Genomic DNA, 6,187 nt, shown 5'->3' with positions numbered 1-6,187 from the left:
TCGTCTTCTATCTCTGGCAGGTTTCCCTCTTACGAAGGTCCTTTCTATGTATAATGATAAATCTAAGTCTGATTCCTGTATACCATCACATAATATAGTATTGTAAGATGTATTATGGACATTATAATTAATTGAATGTAAAAGTCATTATATATAATGTATAGGGAGACCAGTGTAAAGCGGCCTACTTGGGTAAAACGGCCTACTTGGGTAAAACGGCCATGTGTAAGCATACCTTTAGCAGTGATGCCATATTGCTGATTATGTAGTGCACTACGTCAGAACTGCTTCTGAAAGTGGTCTGTAAAGTCGTGGATGGTTGTCTTCACAATTCATGATTATATCGATATGATAACTGTTTTTGGAGGTTCTGATCTAAGGTATCTACTTATTATTTAGCATAATTTAATGCATAATATACATAATGCGAAATGTTTATCTATTACTTGATATAATAGAGGTTATCAAGTTCAACATGCATGTGTTCAAAACTACTTCAAGATGGCGGTGTTATAGTATAAGCTTGTTTCTTTAGACGGATGTGTTCAGTGTAAAACGGCCATGCACGGAGGCCGTTTTACACAGTGCTTGATGGTTTTACTCTGATATCTCCGTTCTCTGACATAATACATTGAAACGCTAGAATTTTTACAAGTAATTCGGTTTTTTTCCAGTTTCAACTAGGCTATAAGTAGACGTATTAGGAACACTGATAGAAATTCTTGGAGCAGGGAAAATATGAGGGAAGCCATTAAAGCTGTTCAGGAAAATAAAATGAGAACTACAAAGGCAAGCAAAATGTATGATTTGTCTAGAACCAATCTGAGACGGCGAGTCGAAGAAAGGAATATAGATGCCATGTGCTGAAAAACTAAAAGAGAAAGCTGAAGCAGCCAGGTTCAAGAAAATAGTTAGAAAAAGAAACATGTATGATAAAAGAATTTTAAAAAAGAAGAATACTAAGAACATTGAAATTACAAGTAGCGAAGAGAATTAAACGATGAGGAAGATGTTGAATGCATATTTTATCAAGAAAATATCCACTCCATTTCAGTTAGTGGTGAAGGATGGGCTCCTTATATGTCGTGCATGAAATAGGCTCATGAAGAGTTTCCTGGACTTGATCCTAAAGCAGACGATTGTTTCGCCAGCGATTTATGTCGCTAGACTATTAAATTTAAATGTCCTAATTCATGTTATAATTGATACCATATTAATGTTTTATTTTCAATTATATTATCTTAATTAATTAGGTTAACATGTTCCACTTTCACGATAATAAATAATATCGTGTAACTATATATATTTTTCAACTGAATATGTTCCCTATCATATATATATTTTTTTTCAGTAGGTTATTTTACGACGCTACGATATTGATCTTTGGTTATTTAGCGTCTGAATGAGATGAAGGTGATAATGCCGGTGAAATGAGTCCGGGGTCCAGCACCGAATGTTACCCAGCATTCCTATCATATACACTAGACCGTTTTACACAGATGTCATTGTAAAACGGCCATTATATTACACTTCTGAAAAATGTTAATTTCGACAATATATATATTTTTTTCAAAATTTAAAAAATGCCGTATTACTGTCCTTGGATGATATACAACTCACACCTTTAAATTTAAACTCTTGAGCACACCGAAAGTTGTGTAAAGTAACACCTAATTTTAAGGTGGCCGTTTTACACCAGTTTCTCCTATGAGCAAAATTTATTGTGGACATATTTGTTTGTGGATTACATGTCTATGGATGTTATGTTCAGTGGACAAAACTCTTGTGGACATAACGTGATTATGGGCATTTTTGTCTTTGGACTTGATGAAAAATGGACATAACTGTAGTGGACCACTTTTACAAAGTTACTTTGCGACATTTATACACTTGGAAATTAATATTTGTTTCAGATTTCTATGAGATTTCAGGGAATACAGAGTTACTGCAAAATAAATAGGCACTTCAAATATTTTATAAATCCAAAACTCTTCATGTTATCACGAAATACTTTATTTACAAAGTAGTGATTCTTCAAATTTACTTTGGAAACTCAACAATATTCGGTGGCAATGATATAATTCAATGGTTGCCTAAATGTGATATATATTTTTATATTTTGTTATTTAACGGAGCTGTATCAACTACTCGGTTGTCTAGTGTCGATGGGATTTGTGATAGCGAGATGGTGTTTGGCGGGAAGAGGCCAAGGATTAGCCACAGATTCACCTTACGATTGGGGAAAACCTAAAAAAAAAGAACCAAGTAATAATTAGCCGAAACGGGAATTGAACTCACACCCGGGGATATATTATATATTTAGGAACATAAACATAAACAATTTGGGACAAAAGAATAAAAAAAAAAGTATTTCAGTTGTTACAATTAATGTGGTAAAAGTACTTGTTTTCAGAAAGTAGCTTATCAAATCTGGCAACAATATTCCATGCACACAGTGATATTTTCAAGTTTCGGAAGATTCCTTGCTGATTTTGATGGCAGTAATAGACGTGAAATTTATTTTACTTAACATGTTACGATTTACATAAATTTTGATTTGACTGCATTCTCAAGAGATGTTTTTGTTTAAAAAAACGGTATGTGTATACATCCTCTCAAACCCTTGCCAAGTAGATGATTGGAGCTGCATTCAGTGTGCTGGGATGCAATCACAGTCTACTATATACAGTCACGAAGCTTGAGTTTTGAGGGTGCTAGAAACAATAGACTGTGACGGTTCTATTTTGCATTGCCTATAATGAGGCGATATTAGCGATCATAGTGGTGAGCAACTATCTAATGTTTGCATATTTACTACGCATTGAGCTTCGCGACTGTATATACTAGACTGTGATGCAATGATCTCTCGAAGTAAACACTGCTACTGTCTACAACGTTGCAACATTGCAACATTCGTTTTTTAGAAATATTACAAAAACTATTGGTCGTATGAAAAAATATTATTTGACAAAACGTTTCCAAATGACATGATCTGTTATGTGTGTGAAGGACTGTAAAAGGTTACCTTCCACTCTGCATGTATATCTTAAGAAGATGTAACTTTATGAAAGAGAATACCAGAATGAAGAAAGGGAAGTTTTGAAACAACGCAACTCGACGTAGTTTGGAAAACAGAATACAGAAAATAGATACAGAAAAGGACAGAAATAGCAACAAGAAGAAGTTATATCTAAAGTGTAACGAAATAAACACACGAAGAAAAAGTGGAAGAGTACTTGCTTTCAGTTTTTACAAGTTGGCCGATCCTCTCCCACCTCCCGTTGCTTGTGACAGTCTTCTCTGACGTCAGCTGATATCGTACTCCCGTTTCGTCCCTCAGAAACTTTATCCTAGTGACAGACAGACAGACTACAAGATCCCCAATATTCGCTCTGCTGCCCCCTCCCTCTTTCCTCGAGACGCAACTCACTTTGAAATTCGTCCAACGGCCTTAAGTTTCTAACTCGGAGATCTCACACTCCAGTGCTGTCGCCAACAGACAGTCGAGTGTCTAAACAGGGTTTCTCGACATACTAAGGCAATCTCTGTAGGACCGAGAGCAAGTGTTAATTACCCATGTATATTAAGTACCCCAGATTCAGACTCAAAGAACCAGTAGGCCTACTAAAGTACAATGCGGAAGCTGAAGTTTATCCACACCTGGATTGAGAAGTTACAGTATTCTGGGCGTTAGATGTCTTCAGGTGCCTCTTATTTTGTGGCATGTTAATGCCTACAGATGATTTTTTGTTTACATTGCACCTAAATCACAATTGAGGCACTCAGAAGCAAAGTGATACGTGTGACGTTTAATAAGTTTTGAGATAAATGACTTTGAAGTTGAAAAGAAAATTAAAAAATCTTTTACACGATTATGTTGCTGTAAATTTACAGCTATATATGTTGGTATCTATATTTTTTAACTTCTAAATGGAAATCATCTATTCTAAAACGGTTTAGGTAAAATGGGGTCCTAAGTCATTTGCATTATTTTGCCACGAAAATATTTTTGTGGAGAAGTATTATAAGTGCAAGGGTTTTCAGTATTTGTATATTATTTAAAAGAAGAACAAGAACATTGTTTACTATATTGAAACATTCCTGTTTTAATAGTATTTGAGCTTTCTTATTACTATAAGAAAAGAAATGTGTCTGTATAACCGAAAGAATTTGGTAAAGAATATTTTTAATTTTCAATAAAATTTAGCCTTAAGGCTCATTCACAATGAAAATTAAACATAACGTAAACATTAACATAAGCACATAAACATATGCCACAAACTTAAGTAGTCAAGGCCCATTCACAATGAAAATTAAACATAACGTAAACATAACACGTGTGTGGAAACATACCTAATCAACAAAACTACAGAATCTATTACAAAAAAATGGAGAATTACACAATGACTGACGATGTAGCTATTCCATTTATGTTTCTAATAACTACAATGGCATCAGTATATGGCTTTCAATACTTGAAATCAAAGAAAGGGAGATGTAAAATAATCAACTTTTCGTCATATGATTCCATGTTGCGCGCCTAGCTATCATCACGGCCAATAGATCAAAATATTGCCTGTAGGCAAAGCCCATGAGATGTTAAACAAAAAATGAAAACACGCTTTCCGCTTGTGTACTGTTTCCAAATCGCATAAACATAAGCATGAAAGTTTGGAGTTTGCAAACTTTCATGTTAACGTCTTATGATTAAGATTAAGTTTATGCTTATGTAATTCATTGTGAATGCTTTCATTAAATAACATGCACACAAGATTTTATGCTTACGTTATGTTTATGTTTAATTTTCATTGTGAATGGGCCTTAAGTCGCTGTCCATTACTTTACTTGCCTCATCTGAAGAAGTCACATCTCTGTCTGCCGCAACTTCTATGTTTCTGTCATGAAGTGCATCTGTAGGCCTCCTACCGCGAGTATATCTCTTCCATGTCCTCTTCCACGTCCACGTCCTACAGTCCGTATTATAGGCATCTCCTCGTGCTTCAGGTCAACAAGAAAGAGTAGTGTATTGGTGGGATGAATTTCTTTAGCTCTTGGAAGTTGCTACACTTAGCAAAAGTTATCCTTATTGGATCACTGTATAGTTGGTCCAGCTCAATATGTGCAGGTCTTCCAAGAAGATGTTTCGAAAAATCAGCGCTGTAATACATTACCTCTCTCCATTATGGCAAAGGAATTAATCATAAACAGAAGAAACGCACTTGTATTAGTTTGCCTCTCAGTCAAAACACTGTATGCATTGTAATAAGGCCAACATGGAGCAGCACCGACTGAAACTGCACTTACATTACTTTTTCTCTGAACAGAAGTGACATTAAAGATTTAGAATATACACTTATCTCACTTTTTTTTTTAAAAGTCACTTGTATCACTTTGCTTCTGAGTGCCTCAATTATTACTTATGTTTTGCTTCTTCTTCACGGCCTTCTTCAATTTCTGTTTCTAAAATTTGTCCTCCTGTCTCCCTCTGTATCACGCTCTGTCCTCCTTATTCCATTCCCTTTTATATTAATAGACAGTACATTTATTCCAAATTTCACATTCACTTATAGTCTATTTTAACTTAATTTGATTTTGCTTGCATTATTATATGCCTTTTTTCGATTTCAATTATGTTTCTCCTTCATTGTTCTATACGTACTTCAGTTTCTTCAGTCTTGCATTGTATTTACGCTTTTACTTAAATTTAGTTCGCTTATGTATTTTATCAGTCTTCTTTCTCTACTTTATTAATTCTGCTTCACAATTCTTCAACCTCCACACCTCTTGCGTCCTCGTCTGCTCTTCTGAGACCTGTTATTTCTTCTGCCTTACCATATCATTTTGTCCAGTTACTTCTCTTATAAAACATCTACTATATCAAATTTGTGCCTGCTTTTTTTTTCTTGTGTGCGTACTTCTTCCATTTCGCTACTAACTTATCTCTTTCCTTTTACAACTACTTCCCTTACTCTGCTCTTACTTCTTTTCTTCTGCTCTCACTTTTCTTCTTTTCCTACTTTCTTCTGCTCTACTTTTCTTCTCCAATTACTCTTATCTTCTGCAACTACTTCTTTTCTTCTTAAACTACTTCTTATTTTATGCAACTACTCGTTTTATTTCCATATACTTCTTATATTCTACAACAACTTCCTTTTTTCTGCAGTTACGTAATTTCTTCCGCTCCAAA

The sequence above is a fragment of the Periplaneta americana genome, chromosome 7, assembly GCF_040183065.1.
Source record: "Periplaneta americana isolate PAMFEO1 chromosome 7, P.americana_PAMFEO1_priV1, whole genome shotgun sequence".
NCBI lineage: Eukaryota > Metazoa > Arthropoda > Insecta > Blattodea > Blattidae > Periplaneta > Periplaneta americana.
The sequence above is the reverse complement of the archived record's forward strand: the minus strand, read 5'-3'. Positions refer to the sequence as shown.